This window comes from Anabrus simplex, chromosome 8 (assembly GCF_040414725.1).
Source record: "Anabrus simplex isolate iqAnaSimp1 chromosome 8, ASM4041472v1, whole genome shotgun sequence".
Lineage (NCBI taxonomy): Eukaryota > Metazoa > Arthropoda > Insecta > Orthoptera > Tettigoniidae > Anabrus > Anabrus simplex.
Genome location: NC_090272.1, coordinates 144393412 through 144417165, shown reverse-complemented (window position 1 = coordinate 144417165; position 23754 = coordinate 144393412).

The following is a 23754-nucleotide window of genomic DNA, read 5'->3' as shown; positions in this document are numbered from 1 at the left end:
TCTGCTCACTGCCTGTATCCATCAGTTTGTTTATAGACTATGTCCAGTTGGTTCTTTCGGGAGGATATTCTTGTTTCTTCCAACTAGATTACCTTTGATGAAATATTGTTTGCGTTTAGACGTATCGAGATATTGTAGCTATGTAGCTTATTATGTCGAATTCTATTTCTCGTAAATTAAAGCGACCTGACTTCACCCAAGGACTTCAAGTTATTAAGATGAAAATCGCCTGATAGTTGGGATGAGTAGTTCAGACGGACGAGCGCTGGCCTTCTGAGCTCAAGCTGGCGGGTTCGGTTCCGGCTTAAATTAAAACGAATAGGAAGGAGGAGTAATTTCGCACACGATTGCTTTGGGTATTAATCTATATAAATAAAGTTTGAAGGGGGTCCGTTGTCTGTAATTTCGTTCGTTTTGCCAACTTTTCAGATATTTATCCGATTTAAGTCAACTTAAGACCGTATCAGTGCTTTTTTACTTTCGTGTCTGTTCGTCCATCTGTACCACCATCATGTCGAAACGGCTGGATAGATCTGGACCAAACTTCATATTCAAAGTATACTCATCCAGGCTAAGGTTTAGATATGCGTATGATTTAAAAATCACTGAACAGACTGTGGTCTTAAGGAAAACCACAACAGTTTTCTTCCAGTTTCTTTTATACTATTTATTTTTTGTAAAATCCCTGGACTATATGTGATACGTCCTTTCATACTAAACATCACTTGTTATGTACATAATTTCGCTTGGTCACTGGTCACTCCTTCCATTGAGGAAAAATTCCAAGCTGTTCAAACGTATACTTTTTGGCCGCGGAAAATATCGAAATACGAAGGCAATTTCTACGACGGTGCAGACCTGAAGTAAATGCTGCCTAAGCGGTCCTATGACTTAATGCCGTATCTCGATTCTTTGTATGTTAGATAGCGCTGCATTTCTCGATTATAATCAAATCTCTCCAACTCGATTGTGATTGGTATTAGGAAAAGGGATCTGCCTTTATAATGAAAACTCTCCCTCTTTTAGGAATGGCAGTTAGCAAGTGAGCCTGCCGTTATATTAGAAACTGCCGAAGTCGATTGTGAATGGCAGCAGAAAATGTGACCTGCTGTTATCATCAAAACTCCCCCAACGCGCATCTTACATCGGAAACAACGTATGGGGTTCCTCCTCGTTTTGTTTCTCGGATAGCGCTAAGGGACATGCAGTTTAATATAACCTCACTTACTGCGTGAACAGTAACTTACGTCGAAGTCCGTATAAAAAGTAGAATACCGTAGCGAAGCACTGGTATATTTGCTAGTCCTGAATATGTTGCTATCAAGAGCTAAATCATTAACGTTCGTTACAAATAATACTGAGGTGTTGAGGCATGTTTCAACTCCCGAGAAACTAATTTCTTGAACTAAGCTCTATTTTACTGTTGTTCTCTCAAGCTATGTGTTTCCAGATATGTTGAGGTTCGTAATCCGGAGGAATGTAATATCCCAGTTTACGGCCCATCTCACACAAAAGACATGCTGTTTCAGGAGCTACAAAGAGCGGCGTGATATGTCTTTACAGCTACCGGAAATAATTTGGTATACGACTATGCAGTAATAGTTCAAGGAATAATTAACAAGGTACGAACCTATGATATTTCAGTCCGTCATATTTTGACGATATTAGGTGGGCTATATCTCACGGGATATGCATTGTTAACGGAGACAAGGGGACCTCAAGCTGTATGTTGGATTACACAGTGTTCGAGCTATTGTAGTATGCCCTTAACGTTCCAGAGAATAAGGACATACTGTTTGTAGCAACTACAGCTCCTGAACTCAATGCTTTATTACTGCTCCTGTTTGTCCCTGGTTCACATGTACTCCAGCGAGTGAGTTGAGTTAACAGTGCAGGTTGTATAACAGTAAGCTTGGAATCGACCTCGGTGGGTTTATATAGCTCTTAAAGTGGTTTACCATGGTCTCCCATTTTCACACTAAGCAAATACTGGGATGTTCAACAATTAAGATCACGGCCGCTAGTTTTTCAGTCCCATCTCTCTCTCTTCAATGGGTGGGGGCGTCAGTGTAAATGTACGGTATTACCATTTGTAAAAACGATATACCGAGCGAGTTGGGCTTGCGGTTAGGAGCGCGCAGCTGTAAGCTTGTATTAGGGAGATAGTGTGTTCAAACCCACCGTCGGCAGCCATGAAGATGGTTTTCTGTGGTTTCCCATTTTCAAACCAGGAAAATGCTGGGTCTGTACCTTAATTAAGGTCACGGTCGCTTCCTTCTCACATCTAGCCCTTTCCTATTCCATCGTCGCCATTAGACCTATCTGTGTCGGTGCGATTTAAAACAACTTGTAAAAAATCTGTTTCCCTCTTGGTCAACTCCAGTTTTCTTCCGACTCCAACGACATTAGGTTTCAGAGGCTTAGAGAGTCTTTTTGCACGCCCTTCGTGGTCCATCTCTGTCTTCTGCAAAGACCCTCTTTATTGAGTTAGTCGCGTCTCGTCCATTTTTCCTGTATCAGTACTACGAGGTCCGGCTCCATGGCTTAATGGTTAGCGTGCTGCCCTTTGGTCACAGGGGTCCCGGGTTCGATTCCTGGCAGGGTCGGAATTTTAATCATCATTGGTTAATTTTGCTGGCATGGGGACTGGGTGTATGTATCGTCTTCATCATCATTCCATCCTCATCACGACGCGCAGGTCGCCTACGGACTCAAATCAAAAGACCTGCCCCTGGCGAGCCGAACATGTCCTCGGACACTCCCGGCACTAAAAGCCATACGCCATTTAATTTTTTCAGTGCTACGAGGAGATTGTTGCCCAGGTGTACTTTTTTTATAAAACAACAATCACCTTAACCAACACCTGCTCCTAAACCTTTCCAGTACTAGTGCAACCATTATGTATTAGTGCGACGTTAATTTGCAGGAGAGGGAAACATTCGAACGGAGCTATATCAGCCTTACGTTCGCAAGATTTGACGTAAAATACAAACCGTGTCGATAGAACAAATCACAGAATTCTCCTGTTTGGGTGGTATAATTACCTCTGATAACAGATCTCTTTCAGAAATCAAGAAAAGGATAGCGGTAGCAAAAGGAGCCTTCCAAAATAAGAATATACCACGGAGCACGGTCTGCATCCCGTGATCAATGTGATGAAGGAGATGTAGTTTTACTTTACTTACAGTATGTTCTGTTTCAGAAGGGAAATGGTAATGGTGTAGGAGGAGGTAACAATCCAATACTTCGTTTTCGGGTGAAACACCAAGAGCCATTTCAATTATGACTAACTTGGCAGTGCTATTCAGAATATTATCTCCCCTCAATTGAAGAGTAATGGCCCTATGGATAGTGTTCTAATCTACCTGGTCGGTGGAACTACATAACGACACTTCTGTGTTCACTCCTTCGAATCAGGGAGTCCTATTGAGTGCTGTGGAACAATTGCGAAGTTAGAAGCCATTATTCTGACTTGACTTCCATTTCTTCTTATTTTCGCTCCACTTTTTCTTGTGTCTGAGAGCAGACGAAAAAATTCCACGCATTAAAAGTAACACCTCGAATAGACAAGTACTTTCAAAACTGCAAACTTGCTGTGTTACATTCCTAAGAAAACACCACAGCTTTCTCATTAAGCCACTGAGAGAGAATACTGTTTAAGGATATCGAAACAAAATTTCGAGGTTGCTTCATTACGGCTAGGAAGAGAGTTAACCACTCCGTCTCTATTTGTGTCAAGGTTACGTATAGTAGAAGCGTTTAACTACAAGTTCTGCCTCTGCATGAGGGACAGATGACTGAAGGGAGTTTTTCTAGGTGCTCTCAACTTAGAAACATTACATGGAGATCACGGGACCCCTAACTCAGTCTAAAATTGATTTCTTTTTTTTTTTTTTTTTTTTTTTTTTTTTTGCTAGTTGCTTTACGTCGTACCGACACATATAGGTCTTATGGCGACGATGGGATAGGGAAGGGCTAGGACTGGGAAGGAAGCGGCCGTAGCTTTGATTAGTACATCTCCAGATGCAAGCTCACAGTTGCGCACGGCCAACTCGCCCGGTCAATTACTTGTACCAGGCTTCCCACTTTCTTTGTTCCTATCCAAATTGCCTTGGTCAAAAATTGTGCATCAGTTTGTAGATGCGCTGGTTTTCTGACACCAAGCTGGCAATTTCGATTCCGACTCACTCCAGTTGTATATGAAGGTGCTCATATACATCAGCCTCCTGTCGATATTTTTCCCGGCACGTTGAAAAGGTCGTGATACATCTCTAGCCCCCCGTTTCTCTGCGTGTTCGGGTATGAAGTGAGATGAATCTTCGTAGCGAGTATTTACGACCGGACGCCTCTCGTGGCGTAAACCTCATTAGAGGAGTTAATGAGATGAAATGAAACATGTGATATATGATAGTAGTAAGGAATAGGTTGAAACCCGGTGCCGGCACATAGCCTGCTCCTGTCGAATAGCACAAATAGGTCTCCTCAAGGCTTATCGTCTCCATCCTACGGATGAATCACCATCAACAGCGCCATATGCCTTCACTTCATATGAACACTGCGGAGGGGTTTGGAATTGAATCCAGGCGTTTGGCACGGAATCAAGTGATTATACACCAACACCTCCCCTATCCTGCCGGCTAACATTCTGGTAGTGAACATTTTTCGACCAACGGAACTGGAACTGGTTAACCATTGTTCCTATGGGATAAAATTCCAGCACATCGGCGTCTACAAAATCAGTTAAGGCAGTAATAAAATTATTGGTTTTACGTTCTACTAGCTACTTTTACGGTTTTCGGAGACGCCGATGTGCCGGAATTTTGTCTCGCGGGAGTTCTTTTATGTGCCGTAAATCTACGACATGGGGCTTATATATTTGAGCACTTTCAAATATCACCGTACTGAGCCAGAATCGAACCTGCCAACTTGGGCTTAGAAAACCAGCGCTTTAACGGTTTGCGTCTCTCAGTCCCGCCTTAAAACTAGTAAGTGGGAATTACAATCAGTTATATTATTATTATTATTATTATTATTATTATTATTATTATTATTATTATTATTATTATTATTATTATTATAACACTTGTTGTCTTCTGGCCTCGAAAGTATGGGTTTTCTGTGCTTAGGAACTCTTTTTTAAATTTCAAGGCTCACTTGCCCTTCCTTTTCCCGATACTTTCTGGTAAGAGTTAGGAACTACCTATGCGCTCCCGGTTCACTCAGAAAGAGAAGGGTTCTGTTCCCCGTCAGGAAATAGAAACATTTTGAAACAAGTTACGAGACAGATTACTTTTTTCTGAGGTTCACTCACTCAGTATAAAAATGAGTACCAGGTTAATTCCTGGGAACAAAGGCCGCCGGGTAAAGGGTTAACCACTCTATGTCGTATAGTGTCGAGGTCACGAATTGTGGATGCCTTAACCTTCCACTCTTCCAAGGGCCTTCATTGTTTGTACGGAGAGGGCTTAGGTTTGCTTCTTCTAAGGATCAGGCATTCTCTAGTTCTTCTACCGGTTTGTGAGTCATGATTTTCTCGTTCTATATCCTTTTTTCCTTTTAAGATAACAATCACCACCACCACCACCACTACCTATGACTCGTGTGGGGAAGACTTCGTTTCTAAAGGTAGACATGCCTCCTTAAAGAAAAATAGAGTTGGAAAATTTTAAATTATGTTAATGGTTTTACAAAACCACTAAACCAAATTTACGATTTCTGAAGGGATGCCAGATTTTTTCCCCGCATGGTTTCTTTTACGAGCCAGTAAATCTACCAGTACTACGCTGACGTATTTACCTCCTCGGGATCGAAACCGCCAACGCTCTACCGTCTGAGCTACCCAGTCCATTTAAAAATCTCTATTTAATGAAGAAAAATAAGGCTCTTATGTAGAGTTAACGTTGCAAATTTGCACTTTAAGTGGTATGCGAAATATTCGTCGTGATTTTAAGCTGAACGGTGTGATGTGATGTCTTGTCCGACTCGTTGGCTGAATGGTCAGCGTACTGACCTTCGGTTCAGAGGGTCCCGGGTTCGATTCCCGGCCGGGTCGGGGATTTTAATCGCTTCTGATTAATTCTTCTGGCTCGGGGAATGGGTGTATGTGTCCGTCCCAACACTCTCCTGTTCATATCCACACAACACACTACACTACCAACCACCACAGAAACAAGCAATAGTGATTACATCCCTCCATATAGGGTTGGCGTCAGGAAGGGCATCCGGCCGTAAAACAGGGCCAAATCCACATGTGCGACACAGATCGCACCCGCGACCCCACAGGTGTGGGAAAAGCGGTAGGAAAAGAAGAAATAAGAAGAAGAAGGTGTGATGTGATGTCTTGTGGTTTCCGGAGGGACCTGGAGCAGATCTTTCTAGTTGACGCCCGTAGGCGATCTGCGCATCTGACCGTGCTGTGCTGGTAATGATGGTAACGAGGGAGGGAGAGGGTGAAACCTGATGTCATTACATAGCCAACTCATGTCCACTAACACCAGGGGGTCTGATCAAGGTTTACGTACCCACCCAACGGACGAATGACCATCAACAGCCCTCACTCCACTGCGGAGAGGTTTGGAATTGAACCCAGCCTTTTAGCACGCAATCTAGTGATTAGAAATGGTATACCACCACCTCTCCTACCCTGCCGGTGAACATTCTGATGGTGAAAATTTTTCCAATAACAGGGCTCGAACCAGTAGACCATGTTGTCAGACCTTAAATACTTCACGCCTTAACGATCTTGGCCAGCAGGTGGGCGACTGAATGGTGTGACTGACGACATTATAACATTGGGTTTACCGGGCGAGTTGGCCGTGCGCGTAGAGGCGCACGGCTGTGAGCTTGCATCCGGGAGATAGTAGGTTCGAATCCCACTATCAGCAGCCCTGAAGATGGGTTTCCGTGGTTTCCCATTTTCACACCAGGCAAATGCTGGAGCTGTACCTTAATTAAGGCCACGGCCGCTTCCTTCCAACTCCTAGGCCTTTCCTATCCCATCGTCGCCATAAGACTATAACGTGCTCCGAATTTTTCTACTGTTTTATGGATTCTACGTTTACTACGCTGCATATGCCGCTACTAACCTGCCTGTGCTCTCTTCGCCCGTCCAGCTTCAACTGCTCGTGCTGCTTACCCTCCCTCTTTCCTTCCCCTACCGCTTCGCTGCGCATTGGGTACTGTATGCTCTCGTCCTTTCTGGACGCTTCTACCTGAATATAAATTGGCCTGCTCTGGGCTTGAGCAGCGAGTTTGGATGAACACGACGATTTGTGTGGAGGAAGGACTTGGTTTTATTTTGCTACCAGCTGGACTGTGTGCAAATGTTTCTTTTAAAATGTGCTTTTGTATACCATTGAAACGCTACGACTGCTGGACGGGTGAGCGAAAACTTTAATTTATTTCATTTCTTTGTTGTTCTTGGAACTTTCTTTTAATGCTGCACTTTCTGAATTTTCAAATTGCCGTTACTGGCTACCAATGACAGTTCATGTTAATAATAAGCTAACTGCAGCTATTGATAGCGGTACCTTACTTTGGAATTACATTACCATCTCACTCCGAAGTTGGACTTGGTGACACGTCAAGTGATTGTTGCGATATGAACCATTAAAATTTCAACTGTTTTCCCGAGCAAACGCATGAATAGAATCAATTGAAATATCACCTAGCTTCTGTTTGCTATTTTGGAATTTCATCGATACTAACTGATCCTATTTTTCCAAATCCCTGTTGGCAGCCATTGGTACTCTTTTCTTTCACGTCCCTCCCCTTTCCCCACCTTCCTATTCCGCATCCCTTCCGCGCTTTTTTTTCTTCTACATGTATTATTGTACAGTGGCCCATATGTCTTTCAAATTTTAATGTTTTTTCGTGTTCATAAGTAAATTTCTGTTTTTCCTTGTGTAGGACACTCCTCATGTAAAAGAGGTTGTATTATTATTGAAGGTTTCGAGTCTAGCTGTTCTCTTTGAAAAACAATCTGAAAATTAATATGGTCGTCCCATCTGTTTTTCCTTTTTTGGAAGTCAGAACTAACTGACCTTTGGATGATTGTTGTTTTCTTTGTTTTGTAAATGTTTCTTCTGGGTGTTTTTTGCTAATATATTGTTATTATGAAAAAACTATTTCTTCTTTGCCCTTTTTCTTGTTGTCGTACGCCTTTCCTTGCCCTCAAAAATTTTGTACCTACCTCGGTTCCTCTGAATATATGGACTCAGTGAAAATGCTTCCATTATGCGCTCTGCTGAAAACCTTTCACTTTGAAAATTGAAAACTACCTGTGGGCTTGTGCACGGACGGACATATATATATTTTTTTTTGGAGTGTTGTTACACCCCTTTTGCTACGCCATCACGTGCGTTCATTGGTACTGCGTCAGTTGGATTAGTATACTGGTTTATGCCTTGTGTTTTTTTTTGTGGATGGCGAGATCATATTCTGAGCGTACATACTTTACCTAAAAATACGACACAGACCTACCCTTACCAACCGTTACACACACACACTACAAATGGTAGCAGACCTTTTTCTCTCATTACTCCATTTCTTTTAGTAAATTTTCCATTATGGCATGCTTCTCTGATAATTTCCCTTTGGGTGACGACAATTCTTCTCCCCCTCCTACTTATCATAATCTTTCTTTGCCTAACCCTCCCGTCAATGACTTGATTTCTTTTTCTATTTCTACTCCTCCGAGTTCCTTCTCTTATCCTTCGACTCCTTCATCCACCAACCCGTTTTCTGATCATAAATCTTTCCCGTTTTTTCCCCATCACAACATGGCTCCCGATCTAGGCCCCCATTCTTCTCCATCCATTCCCCAACTTAGTGCTGTTGACAGTTCCTTGAATGTTCATATTATCAAACAATCTTTACTTCAGGTTCCGCAGTTAATAGCGACTGATCCTCGTAACCTTACTATGTGGCTTTTCTCTGTTCGTAAATTTCTCAATCTCAATTTAGCCTCTTTTCCTCAAATGCTTGGTTTGTTATCCGCTAAGACCACTGGTTTTTTTCTAAATTTTGGTTGGATAACATGTCTCATTTTTCCACCTGGTATGAGTTACGTAATGCTATTGATAATTATTTTTTGCCTTATGAGATACGTTTTAAACTCAGTACCGAGTTCATCCGTCGTCACCAACTTCCGACTGAATCCGCACATGATTATTTAGATTCTATCACTACTTATAGTGATGTACTAAATATTGCCCACAATGTTGCTGAATTAATTTCGATTGTTCAGTTTTATGCTACTCCCTCCTTTCGACAACTTTTTAATGCACTGAGCCCTCCAACTTCTATGCTTCAATTATATAATCTGGCTCAATCTCATGCTTTGTCTGCGTTAAGCGATACTTCTTAATCTTCTTCCGCTCCACCACCGCCTATTCCGTCTTCCTTTTCCTCCACATCATCTTCTGCTCTGCCTCCTTCTAATGTTCGTTCCCCCATTGTCTGTTTTCGCTGTAAAGGACCGGGTCATATTTCTAAGTTTTGCACCACTCTGCCTGTGGGAAACGCCTTTCCCCCTCGCCGCTAGGCAGTCGGTGTATTCATGGGGAAAATCTGCCTTCCCACACTCTTCAGACACCTCGTCCTACCTCTGTGATTTCACCCATTCCCTTCACCTCTTCTTCCTTTTCGCCTTGTTCTACCTCTTTCCTACCTCCGAACTCTCATGTTCTCGTCACCATTAATAACCTACCCTCTCTTGCCTTGTTAGATTCTGGTGCTGCTGTTTCTCTTATTAGTTTGTCATTTTTTCAATCTTTGCAATCTTTATGTCCCCAGCTCTCCTATTCTCCCTCTACTGTACGTTGTCTTTCTGCCTGCAATCAACCTTTAGAAATCGTTGGTGCTATTTCTTTGAATATTAAGATGCAAGATTTTTCTTGGCCTTTTACCTTTTTGGTTGTTCAGACCTTATCATCACCTATTATTTTAGGTTTTGATTTTTTTTCCCATACTGGACTTATATTGGATTCGGTCAACTCTACGGTCTCCTTTCATTTTTCCTCTAAGTCTATTCCATTGGTTCATAGTTTTGACTTCCCTCTTTCTCATCCCTCTACATGTTTACCTATAAATTCTGTTCATTCTGACCGCGTTCAGTCCTTACTTGAAGAATTTTCCGATGTCATTACCCCCACTTTGGGCACCGTTAAAAATTTTTCTGCTCACATTGATCTTACTGATCCTACCCCGGTTCGTTCTTCTCCTTATTTTTTGAGTCCCCCTCGCATGAAAATTTTGAATGCCTTAGTTGACCAAATGCTTCAAACTGAGACTATTATTCCATCATCTTCTAATTATGCCTCTCCCGCTTTCATCGTCGATAAACCCGATGGATCCTCTCGTTTTATAGTGGACTATAGAAAATTAAATTCTCGCATCCTCTATGATGCCTATCCCATGCCAAAATTGCAATCTGCTTTTCAACATTTTTCAAATGCTCAGTTTTTTACCATCTTTGATTTAAATTCGGCTTATAATCAAATTCCATTAGATGACGTTAGTTCTCGCTATACGGCTTTTATTACCCCGAATGGTCTATATCAATTCAAAAAAGTCCCTTTCGGTTTGAATCTTGGCTCACAAATTATGCAGCGGTTTGTGGATTCCTTGTTTGCTGATATAAAATATAAATACTTATTTCCTTTTATTGATGATATTCTTATTTATTCTTCAGATTTTGAAACCCATTTACTCCATGTTCGTGAAGTATTGACTCGCCTCCGCTCAGTCGGCTTAACTGTCAACCCTTCTAAGGTGCTTATCGCCCAGACATCTATTAAATTTTTGGGTCACATCTTAAGTTCACAGGGTGTGGCTGTCGACCCTGAAAGAGTTTCTGCCATTCACAAAATACCTCCTCCCTCTAATCTTAAGCAATTACGTTCTTTTCTTGGGATGATTGGTTTTTATGCCAAATATATTCCCAATTTTTCTTTACTTTCCGAACCCCTCAATCTGCTTAAACGTAAAGGTATCAAATTTCATTGGTCTTCTCTTCAACAAACCGCCTTTGATACGTTAAAATCTAAGCTCTCTCAGGCCCCTCTTTTGCAAATCCCTGATTTTGATTTTAAATTTGAACTTTCCACTGACGCCTCCGATGTTGCCATAGGTGCTGTTCTCCAGCAGACGAAGAACGATCAAACTTTACCTGTTGCTTATTTCAGTCGTCTTCTTACCCCCGTTGAACGTAAATATTCTGTGTATGAAAGGGAGGCTTTAGCTCTCATTCTTTCCATTGAGCATTTTGCGGAGTACTTAGACCATCGCGAATTTTTAGTTAGTACTGATAACCAGGCCCTTTCTTGGTTATTACATAATGCCCCCAAAATTGGACGTACCGGTAGATGGTTGCTTCGCCTATCCCGTTTCAAATTTTCTCTTAAGTTCGTTTCCGGGTATCATAATTCTGTTGCTGACGCGCTATCTCGGCTTTTTGATGATACTTCATCTCATCTTTCTGAGCTTAATCAACTTCCTATCAACTCTGTTACTTCTATTTCTTCCCTTATCAATTTTCCCCTTTCCTTTCAATCATGTCTTGATCATCAAAAACTTGATCCTTATTGTCAACAACTTTGTCAAGATCTTTCTTCTCCCGATTATTCTGGCCCCTTTCGTCTCCACAATCAGCTTTTAATTTTCAAACCTACTCCGCGCGCCACTCCTCGTCTCGTTCTCCCTTCCAGTCTCCGACAAATGGTTTTTCAGTATTTCCATGGATCCCCTGTTGGGGGTCACTTTGGCATGTCTAAAACTTATGCTCGTCTTGCTTCTCAGTTCTTTTGGCCTCAGATGCGGAAAGAGGTATATTCGTGGGTCCGCTTATGTGACTTGTGTCAGAAACATAAGCCCCCCAATCATCAGCCCTATGGTAATTATGCTGCCTCCCCCCCTACTTACCCTGCTGAGAAATTCTATGTTGATATTGTGGGACCTCTTGTAAAATCTTCGAAATCTAACTCTTATATTTTCACCTTACTCGATGGTTTTTCTAAATTTATTGTTCTTCGTCCTTTACGAACTATTTCTTCCCAGATAATTATTAACTTACTTTCTACCCAAATTTTCCCCATCACTGGAATTCCTAAAATGTTGGTGTCTGATAATGCTACTGTTTTCACTTCTAAACTCTTCTATAATTTTTGTTTTTCTCATGGGATTAAGAAAATCAATATTTCCCCCTACCACCCTCAAGCTAACATCGTTGAGCGTTATCATCGTAATCTAAAATCCCTTCTATCTATTTTTCATTCACATGATCACCGGACTTGGGATGCCGAATTGCCTTATTTTGCCTTGGCATCAAACGCTACTGTTCATAATTCAACCTCTTATACTCCGGCTAAATTATTTTTAGGCCGTGAATTACACACCCCTCTCTCTTTGACATGGGATTTGTCCTCTTTGTTGAGCACTCCACCTCATCTTCTCACCCCTGATCATTTGCAAGATGCTCTCAAAAAGTTGTTTCAAGCCAGAGACCTCCATAAAAAAACTTACAATTCTCGCGTTCGCTCTCCCACCTTCAAACCTTTGGATTTAGTTCTTTTCAAAAACCATCCCATCAGTTCCTCCTCTCAACACTTATCTGCTAAGCTTTCTCCCCGTTGGCTTGGGCCCTTTCGCATTCTTTCCTTTCCGTCCCCTGTTACGGCTTTGTTGCAATCCTTAGACAATCCTAATGATATTCGTAAGGCTCATTTTTCCCTCTTAAAAAAGTTCTCCGCTTAACCCCTTGGCTTGCCGCAGGGATGGACAATTCATACTTCATTTCATCTTTTTTCCTAGTGTACTATTGTTTTTTTCTTTACTTGCGTTTGTTCACCCATGTCTCCCCCCCCCTTTTTCTTTCCCTTTTTTCTGTGGTTCATATCTTTGCTTTTTTCTTTCGCTCACCCGGTCATGCTCCCTCCACACACTTCGTCACTTCCTCCGGCTCCCCCATCGATCATTTCCTCTGATGGGTTTCTTTTTTTTATGGGACACCATCTTATTAAATACTCCTCTGTCATTGTACTTTCATTTACTTAACCTTTTTGTAAAATTTTTGTACGGCCACTTATATATACATATTGTAACTTTTATTGTAAAACTTTTTTTTGTAACCCCTCTCCTTTTCTTGTCTCATCCCTCCCTTTTTTTTCGATCCGGATCGTTCTTTCTCTTTTATTCCCTCCCCTTTGCCCCTCCTTTTTTTTCTTTTCTCTTCTTACTTGTAACTCATGCCTGTTCTTGCTTTTTCTTTTTGCCTCCTCGACGACGACACTTTCTTCGTGTTCCTGAGTTCGGCGCCCCTCTGGAGCATCAATGGACTTTCGTCGCTTCTACACCCAATCCTTCGGATTTCTCCGGCTGCTGGGAGTATATAACGTGCTCCGAATTTTTCTACTGTTTTATGGATTCTACGTTTACTACGCTGCATATGCCGCTACTAACCTGCCTGTGCTCTCTTCGCCCGTCCAGCTTCAACTGCTCGTGCTGCTTACCCTCCCTCTTTCCTTCCCCTACCGCTTCGCTGCGCATTGGGTACTGTATGCTCTCGTCCTTTCTGGACGCTTCTACCTGAATATAAATTGGCCTGGTCTGGGCTTGAGCAGCGAGTTTGGATGAACACGACGATTTGTGTGGAGGGAGGACTTGGTTTTATTTTGCTACCAGCTGGACTGTGTGCAAATGTTTCTTTTAAAATGTGCTTTTGTATACCATTGAAACGCTACGACTGCTGGACGGGTGAGCGAAAACTTTAATTTATTTCATTTCCTTGTTGTTCTTGGAACTTTCTTTTAATGCTGCACTTTCTGAATTTTCAAATTGCCGTTACTGGCTTGGCAGACTGATATGTAAGAGCAACTGCTGGCTCGGTGAGGAAAGCAACGGGAAACTACCTCACTCCTCGTTTCCCTAGTACGCCTCTTCAGTGACGCCTAGGCTATTTATGACAGCTGTTGGCGAAGCTGCAGAGGATCAAACCAGCCTTCGGGCTGATTACCCAACATACATGTATTATTGTACAGTGGCCCATATGTCTTTCAAATTTTAATGTTTTTTCGTGTTCATAAGTAAATTTCTGTTTTTCCTTGTGTAGGACACTCCTCACGTAAAAGAGGTTGTATTATTATTGAAGGTTTCGAGTCTAGCTGTTCTCTTTGAAAAACAATCTGAAAATTAATATGGTCGTCCCATCTGTTTTTCCTTTTTTGGAAGTCAGAACTAACTGACCTTTGGATGATTGTTGTTTTCTTTGTTTTGTAAATGTTTCTTCTGGGTGTTTTTTGCTAATATATTGTTATTATGAAAAAACTATTTCTTCTTTGCCCTTTTTCTTGTTGTCGTACGCCTTTCCTTGCCCTCAAAATTTTTGTACCTACCTCGGTTCCTCTGAATATATGGACTCAGTGAAAATGCTTCCATTATGCGCTCTGCTGAAAACCTTTCACTTTGAAAATTGAAAACTACCTGTGGGCTTGTGCACGGACGGACATATATATATATATTTTTTTTGGAGTGTTGTTACACCCCTTTTGCTACGCCATCACGTGCGTTCATTGGTACTGCGTCAGTTGGATTAGTATACTGGTTTATGCCTTGTGTTTTTTTTTTGTGGATGGCGAGATCATATTCTGAGCGTACATACTTTACCTAAAAATACGACCCACACCAATCCATACCAACCGTCACCCATCACATACACCACAAGACCTATCTGTGTCGGTGCGCCGTAAAGCCCCTAGCAAAAAAAAAAAATAACATTGGGTTTCTTCGGTGATAACTCCCGTATTTCACGTTTTTTAATTTATTTACAGTCTGCTTTACGTCTCACTGACACAGATAGGTCTTATGGAGACGATGGGACGGTAAAGGCCTAGGAGTGGGAGGGAAGCTGACGTGGCCTTAATTAAGGTACAGCCCCAGCATTTGCCTGGTGTGAAAATGGGAAACCACGGAAAACCATCTTCAGGGCTGCCGACAGTGGGGTTCAAACCCACTGACTCCCGGACAGAGCTCACAGCTGCGTGCTCCTAACCGCACGGCTAACTCGCCCGGTTTTCACATTTTAAACTCAGATCAAGAGTATATAGTCCACTTGACGAGTATGGCCACTAACGTGACCGAAGTGAAAGTGGATATATTGATTTCACATTTTTCTGTCGCACGAGCCCCATTATTTATTATTCATAGAGCGGGCTTATTTATTTACCACCTCGTCGTTCTCTAGGGACTAATTATTTTGCTCTCATAAAGCTTGTAGTTAAACACTGCGAGAGAGGTGGTCAGTATTTTTCAGAATCTTAAACTTTGTGCTCATAGGGGAAGGAAATGTCATTTCCGACTTGAAATCGCATGCTTTTAACAAGGCAGCCTATATAAAGGGCGCTTTCTTCCTTGATAATTCTACAGTCCCTTGGCTAAATGGTAAAGTGGCCTTCGGTAAGTAGGACCCTGGATTCGACTGCCAGCGAGGTCGGGGATTTTAGCCGCATATGGTTAATTTCTTTAGCTCGGGGACCAGGAGTTTTTGCTCGTTTTAATATATTATCTTCATTTACTTGCAATGTACCGCAGAAACACGCAAGAGAGATTACTTCCTTCCACATAAATTTGGCGTTAGGAAGGGTATTCGGCCCTAAGATGGGCTGAATTTGCATCAGCGCAGACTCCAAATAATTCAGGCCAAGGCTAGGGAAGGAGAAGTAGAAGAATTTTCTTTGTTAATGACAGCGTTTATTAAGAAAAATCCCTTCACGGAATAAATAAATGATAGACATCTTAAGTGTAATTATTCCGTGTTATTATTCTTGAGTCAGTGGTACGAACTTTATTATCACCACCTTCAACACCATCATCGGTATGATTCACAATTACAGGTCCAGTCTACATACGATGTATTCTTTTCATTATTCCCTACCTTGTGCTTTTATTTTAACGAACTCGTAATTTCGTTCTCTTAGGTAGTCTGTGACTTTTGTCCTTTTCCATACCCTTTTCTTCCTTCCCTCGACTGTTCCTTCCAGGACGCCCTTCAACGAAGTCTCTCTTCTCAAGTTATTCAAACCTAGTGTTTTGCCCCCTGTGGGTGGGTATCTCCACGGTATCTCATGCCTTCGTAAGAGGCGACTAAAAAAGGGGCTAGGGGCTCCCAACTGTCGAGCGTGGGCTGGCATCTCCTAGCTGAGTCTGGCATTGATTCCACTCACTTGTACCAGGTTCCTCAATTTCATCTATCCTATCCAACCTCCCTTGGTCAGCTCTTATTCTTTTCCGACGCGGACGGTATTACAGCTTTCGAAGCCTTAGTGAGCCTTGTCTTCCTTTGGCCAATACCTTTAGTTTGAAATGCTGGATACCATCCAGTTTTTCCCTATTATTAGTGTCAATAGAGGTTGGTTGCCCAGTTTTACTTCTTCTTAAAACAATAATCACTACCCCGTTCCTTTTGGTCACTGCTGTTATGAAACTCCCTTATTGGGGCTAAAGCCTCCTTGTTCGTAAATTTATCGAGCTTCGTCATCCATACCTACATACCAAACGTTTCCAGGTCTCTACATTTAACTTTTCTTGCTGGTCCAGGCCTCCAGTCCCTAACAATAGCACACTCTTCTTCTTTTCTTGCTTTCTCTAGCGCTTTTCTCACAACTGTGTGGTCGCGGGTGCGAACTGTGTCGCACATGTGGATTTGGTCCTGTTTTACCGCCAGATACCCTTCCTGACGCCAACCCTGTGTGGAAGGATGTAATCACTATTTCGTATTTGTGTGGTGGTTGGTGGTGTAGTGTGTTGACTGAATATGAATAGAAAAGTGTTGGGACAAAGACAAACACCCAGTCCCCGGGCCAGAAGAATTAATCCGAGGCGATTAAAATCCCGACGCGGCCGGGATACTAACCCGGGATCCTCTGAACCGAAGAGCTCAACGCTGGCCGTTCCGTCATTGAGTCGAACAATAGCACACTCTAGACCTAATATTTAACCATCCCTTTCTTTAATCCTAAGTTCTTTCTGCAGTTAGTCAGCAGCCTTTGCTTGTTTCTAAAATCATTATATGCCATTCCAATCCTTGTTCCTTTTTATCCTTTACAATTCTCCAATCCTCTGTCACAGGAGTATCAAGACTTTTGTCCTCTCCTTTGGTCGTTTATGTGTCCATATTCTCTCTCCTCATCCCAAATTCTCATTACTTGTTATTCCCGTTGATATTTACCCCACATTTGTCTTCAATTTCTACTAGCTTGTGGACCATATCTTGTAATTGCTGGATGTTGTTCGCCGTACTGATCCATAGTCAGGAAACCGAACTCAGCTTACTGCGTACGTCTCCATGTGAACGTCTGTAATTCGTTCCCAGTATTTCTTTATTATTTCGTCTGTGTATGTGTTGAACAGAGTTTATTATATGCAGCAGCCCTGGAGAACTGATCATTCCATCCCGAACCATATCACCCACATAGTCAAGTAAAAATGTAATAAAACATTGTTTTCGATGTAGGGCTCCATTCAATGTGCCTGAAATCAGTGCATCGTACTGTACAATACTGGTATTCGAGGGTGAAAATTATAATATTTATTATATTAATGTTGATTTAGCTACAAAATTGAATTTTCACTAAAGCAGAGCAGGCCTAAATTATTGGTGAAGTGAGAACGAATTCAGTTCGTCACTCTGTATAATGTAGGTGTTCAGAAGAAAGTGTTCAGGATTTATCTTTATAGAAGAACTGATAATTAAGTAGAGTCTTAAGTTTTCCCCCTGAGTTTTGTACGTTTTAAGGTAACTTTAAAATGAATGACACTTTTCAGTGCTTCAAACACACACTAAAAGGAAACAGAGATCCAAACTAGACATTAAACACTGGATATTCATACCGATATCATAGTTAATTCAGGGATCAGACAGCATTTGAAATGGGTAATTTTTCTTCTCGGTTGAAGTATTTAAATGGAGAGAATGTACGGATTTGTGACCACTCAGTGGCCTGAACAGTTTAGACATCACATCGTTTTCATTACCGCCATTCTCACACAAGGTTTCGCGGCTCAGTGAATCAGTGGTAGTGTCGGCGTCTGTACCCCAAGATCGCGGGTTCCAACACGCCAGAGGTAGCCAAATTTTTGAAGGGTAGAATGAGATCTATTCGTCACTCCATGTCGTAAAATGTTAGCCTGTAAATGGTCTCAGGTGTCACATTTGATGTTTACCGCCAACAATTTAATTTAATAACTCAGCCATTGAACTCCCAAGAGAGAAACGTTTTAATCTGCCATCTGGTAGAGTGAAATGGAACCTTGAAATTGATGTTTAGGCAGCTTAGCTGGCGGTAGATGAAAATGCTTGTACATAGTAGCTGAGTCCATACTATTATTATTTATTGATTTTTCTAGCCGTGCGGTTAGGGGCGCGCGGCTGTGAGCTTGCAGCCGGGAGATAGTGGGTTCGAATCCAACTGTCGGCGCCCTGAAGATAGTTTTCCGTGGTTTTCCCATTTTCACACCAGGCAAATGCTGGGACTGTACCTTAATTAAGGCCACGGCCGCTTCCTTCCAACTCCTAGGCCTTTCCTATCCCATCGTCGCCATAAGACCTATATGTGTCGGTGCGACGTAAAAAAAAATTCTAACGCAGAGGTGTAGCGTGTGTTCAGCACAATGCATGTGGTAGAATCTGTTGTATGTCCGTCGCTCCCTTCTCGATCCGCCAGCCAGCTACACGCGTGCCAGTGTGTTATTCTTCGAGCCTCGACGCGCAGCCCTCAGTGCGCGTGCCTGGAACGTCGTGTGTGCTATATAAAGGAGCTCCTAGCCTGTCCAGACGCCCACTGGCCCCGGTGTCCAGCTCCAGAATACACCCTACGTCGAGCACGGAGGCTACTCCTCTTGAAAATGTGCTTCGGCCAGGTGGACTGAATTTCTGGCAGTAAGAGGTCTCACCTCGTGGTCACCGCTCCTCTTGCCTATTCCGCTGTCCATGCCCAGTCTTACCATTATATGCCACTATCATTCCCTAGCTAATGCAAGCTCCCATTATCGACTTAGTTTCGCTAAGTAGGAACTCTTCAGTCATTGAACTTACGTTAATGAACTCAGACACTTCAACAAGGAAGGACTCTCTGAGATATTTACGTCAGTGCTTCTGATAGTTTTCGACTATCAAGAACTTTTCATGTCACAAAGACTATCTTTCCGAAATAGTAGTGAACGTGAATACTCCAACGTGTATATAGTGTACAAAGACAGACTCTTTCTCCAAATTCATAGTTCAATTTGCTTCGAGATAACTTTCAGTTTTGTTAGTGTAAATATTGTAATTTTACATGTGAAGCAAATAAAGAAGTTGTGCTTTTTGTAAGCAAAACCTTGTTTACAACACAACTCTGTGGCGACGAGGTAAAAAAAAAAAACTACACTTCATCGGCCCCAGTCGCCAACTCTGGGGCGACGGGATAACAAACTTGCAATTCATCTGCGCCAATCGACACTCAGTGGTGACGAGACACAGCACGAACTTTATAGGCCCCGTCATCCACTCATTCACACCGAGATACAGCAAACTCTGTGCCCTCAGACACTTATACATTGGCGACGAAGTCAATCAGTGCTCAGTGTGTCGCCCACTCGGTCGAAACAAAGTGCAAGCCTGTGTCCATTCGGTTATCAACTCATTTGCAACAGACCAACAAACTCTTGCGGGATATTGTCCACTCATGGGCACAGTGACCTTATACTACGTACCTATCATCATTCCACATTGGCGCCCGTACGACCTCTCACAGCAGTTCGCTTTTCTCAAGTGAAGCTATTACACTTCTTCACACTCCGGAACGTCAGCCGACATTCCACAGCTCTCTGTCGTGCGCTCCACCTGTGTGGCACGCTCCAGCGTGTTTGCTTGCTCTCTCTCTCACTCCCCGCTATACCGGTCAGGGTCTCGCATACAACCAGTTCTGACACACAGCTATACTTGCTCTTTATTGCACGCATCTCGCAATGGCTACAGCTGAGCAACTCGCTACAGTATTCCAGGCCTTACAGCAGCAACAACAACAGTTTATGCAACAACAACAGACAGCCTTAATTCAGGCTATGCAAGCTATTTCTGTCTCTACACAGCCATCAGCTATTCCTCCGTTCTCTGCTTTTGATCCGGCTAAGGAAGAATGGTCGGTTTATTTAGCCCGCTTACAACAGCATTTCATCTGCCATTCTGTCACAGATGATCAACGCCGCCGAGCACTATTTCTTAGTTCGGTTGGCAATGCTACGTGTGAATTACTACGTAAATTAAGTCCAGAAGAAAACCTCTCTGAGGTACCATTTGCACAGCTCTTGGCCCGTCTCACTGAACACTATGCCAAAGCTCCTCACATAGTGGCTGCTCGCTATAAATTTTTTCAGAGCAGAAAGCAACCCCATCAGACACATACTGAATGGATAACTGAATTGCGTGGTCTAGCTAAACCCTGCCAGTTCATATGCTCCAAGGACGGTTGTGGTTCACCCTACACTGATTCTCTCATTCGGGACATGGTAATTTTACATACTCCTGAGGACAAAATACGTTTTGACGCTGTCAAGAAGAGTAACCCTTCTTTAGAAGACGTCCAGCGTATTGCTACGGTTTATGAGCTTGCTACCAAGACTGCCGCAGCCATAGCTTCTCCACACGAAGTTGCTCAAGTCTCGCCTCAGGCCCACAAGTCCTCTGCTACAGTGAACCGCGCAGACAAGGCGCTCTCTACCAAGCATTCTCGCACGGGTCCCTCTCGTCATTTTACCAGGAAGCCCAATTCTAAACGCAACTCGAAACTCCTGCCTTCCTGCCGAGGCTGTTTCAAGCATCATGAACGTCGTGACTGTCGTTTTTTCAAAGCCACTTGTGAACGATGTAATAAACTTGGACACATTCAGACTGTATGTCAGAGTTCGCTCCGCCCTGCTAAGACTCCTGCAGCACGCCGGAAGCATATACAGCCCCGCCAAGACATGGAAGTTGATCAGATCAATCTTATTCTTCCTACCAAGAATTCTCACAAGATCATCGTTCCTCTCTCATTCTCTGATCGATCTGTCGATTTTCAATTAGACACTGGATCACCTGTCTCTATTATTAACCTGGCTACATACCATGACTTAGGTTCACCTGCATGCTCTCCAGCTGACATCCAGCTCGTGACATTTAACAAAAGGAAAATTGACATTAAAGGTCAAATCAAGCGTCAGGCTAGTTATAAACGAATTCAGAAGGCCATTCCTCTTCTCGTAGTTAACAACTACACTGCCTCCAACATTATGGGCATGGATCTATTTAACTTATTTGGTTTCCAGATACATGACAACATTAACATCGTATCTACATTGCATCCTACTTCTGACGTTACCGCTCTCCTAGAGCAGTTTCCTGAAGTCTTCGACTCTCAGCTCGGAACAGCAAAAGACTATACAGCTCACATACAGCTGAAATCCGGAGCTAAGCCTCGCTTCCTCAAAGCACGTCCAGTACCCCTAGCACTTCAAGACCAGGTCACGAAAGAATTAGACAGATGGATACAAACTGGAATTGTGGTACCAGTTACTTCTAGTCAATGGGCTACTCCACTAGTGGTCATCAAGAAACCTGATGGTAATGTTCGACTTTGTGGAGATTTTCGATCTACCGTCAACGCACACATCGACACAGATATCTTTCCTATTCCACATCCAGAAGACTTATTCCGTCGTCTCTCTGCTGGACAATTCTTCTCTCGAGTTGATCTTAAAGAAGCATATCTCCAGCTACTTTTAGACGAAGAATCTAAGAAATTTCTAACACTCAACACTCCTCTCGGACTGCTCCAGCTCCAGCGGCTCCCATTCGGTGTTTCATCCTCAGCGGCTATTTTTCAGCGCTATTTAGCTCAACTCACCGCCTCCATTCCCGGTTGTGCTAACTACCTGGATGATATTATTGTTACTGGAAAAGATCATCAGGAACATCTAACCAATCTACGCCTCCTTCTCCAGAAATTGAAAGACAATGGCCTACGAGCGAATCTCGCTAAATGTACATTCTTTCAGCCTCAAGTTCACTACCTAGGACATATACTTGATAAGACTGGAATTCGCCCTAGTGCACAGAATGTCTCAGCTATCGTAAACATGCCGACATCTCAGAACCTCAAGCAGCTCCAGTCCTTCATAGGCAAAGCGAACTACTATAATAAGTTCATTCCCCGCTTCGCTACAGTGGCAGCTCCATTAAACGCTCTACGTAAAAAAGGTGTTAAATTTCAGTGGACTCCGCAATGCCAACTGGCATGGAAAACCATCAACAACGCCTTAATTCAAGCTATACAACTCGCTCATTTTCAGCCCGACAAGCTCATCACGCTAGCTACTGACGCTTCAGACTACGGTGTCGGTGCCGTTCTCTCCCAGAAGGATCGTCATGGACAGGAACGCCCCATCGCATTCGCTTCGAAAACACTTAATGGCCACCAACGTCGATACTCACAGATAGAGAAAGAAGCTTTAGCCATCATCTTTGGTATTCGCCGTTTCAATGAATATCTCTATGGCAACCATTTCCTGATCATTACTGATCATAAGCCTCTCGTACACTTATTCCACCCTGGTAATACGATCCCTGAGAATTCACTCCGCAAGCTTCAAAGATGGTCCATGTTCCTTTCTGATTATTCCTATCAGATTGTCTATCGAGCCACATCCCAGCATTGTAATGCTGATGCCCTCTCACGCTTACCAGTTGGTCCTGATACTGCCTTCGATTCTCAGGAATCTGAATGTCTTCAGTTGGACATAGAACTTGAAGATACTGTATCCAGTTTTCCTATTGATGCTACCTGCATAGCTAAAGCTACGGATAGGGACAGTACACTTGCTACTGTGCGTACTTACATCCGCAACGGTTGGCCTCCTCAGAGCAAGTTTCCTGCCCACCTTGCACCTTATCATCGTCTGCAGCATCGTCTCACGACTCGTGCTGGAGTCGTACTCCTAGAAACAGGCACCATCTTCCGAGTGGTTATCCCACTTAGCCTACAGAAACAAGTTCTCGAATTATTACACCAAAGCCATTGTGGTATATCCCGAACAAAGCAACTAGCACGTCAACACTGCTACTGGCCCGGTATTGATGCCGCCATCGAAAAACTCATCCGTCATTGTGAACAATGTCAAATGAATCAGAACGCCCCGTCTTCTGATCTAGCTTCATGGCCTCCTGCTACTACTCCATGGGAGTTCACATCGATTTCGCAGGTCCTTTCCTCAGTTCCATGTGGTTCACTATCGCACTTTCCATATGTAGTGGATATGCATTCAACTACTACGACCGAAGCTACCATTCGTGCTCTTCAGAAAATATTTACTACAGAAGGTTTACCTCAAGTACTCATTTCGGACAACGGACCTCAATTTACAGCTACTGCTTTTAAGAACTTTTGTACATATAATGGCATTCGTCATATCCTAGCACCGCCTTTTCACCCTCAATCTAATGGTGAAGCTGAACGCTTTGTACAAACATTTAAGAGAAGTATGAAAAAAGCTGTCTCTTCAGGCTTAACTAAAGACCAAGCACTACTCCAACTCTTAAGCAACTACAGAACTCTGCCCGGCGCTGATAATATCACTCCTGCACAGAAGCTCCATGGACGACCTCACAGAACTTTACTTTCTCTGTTGCAGCCTCTTCCGGCCCAGCCTCAGACCTCACCACCGAAGTTCTCAGTCAACGACAAG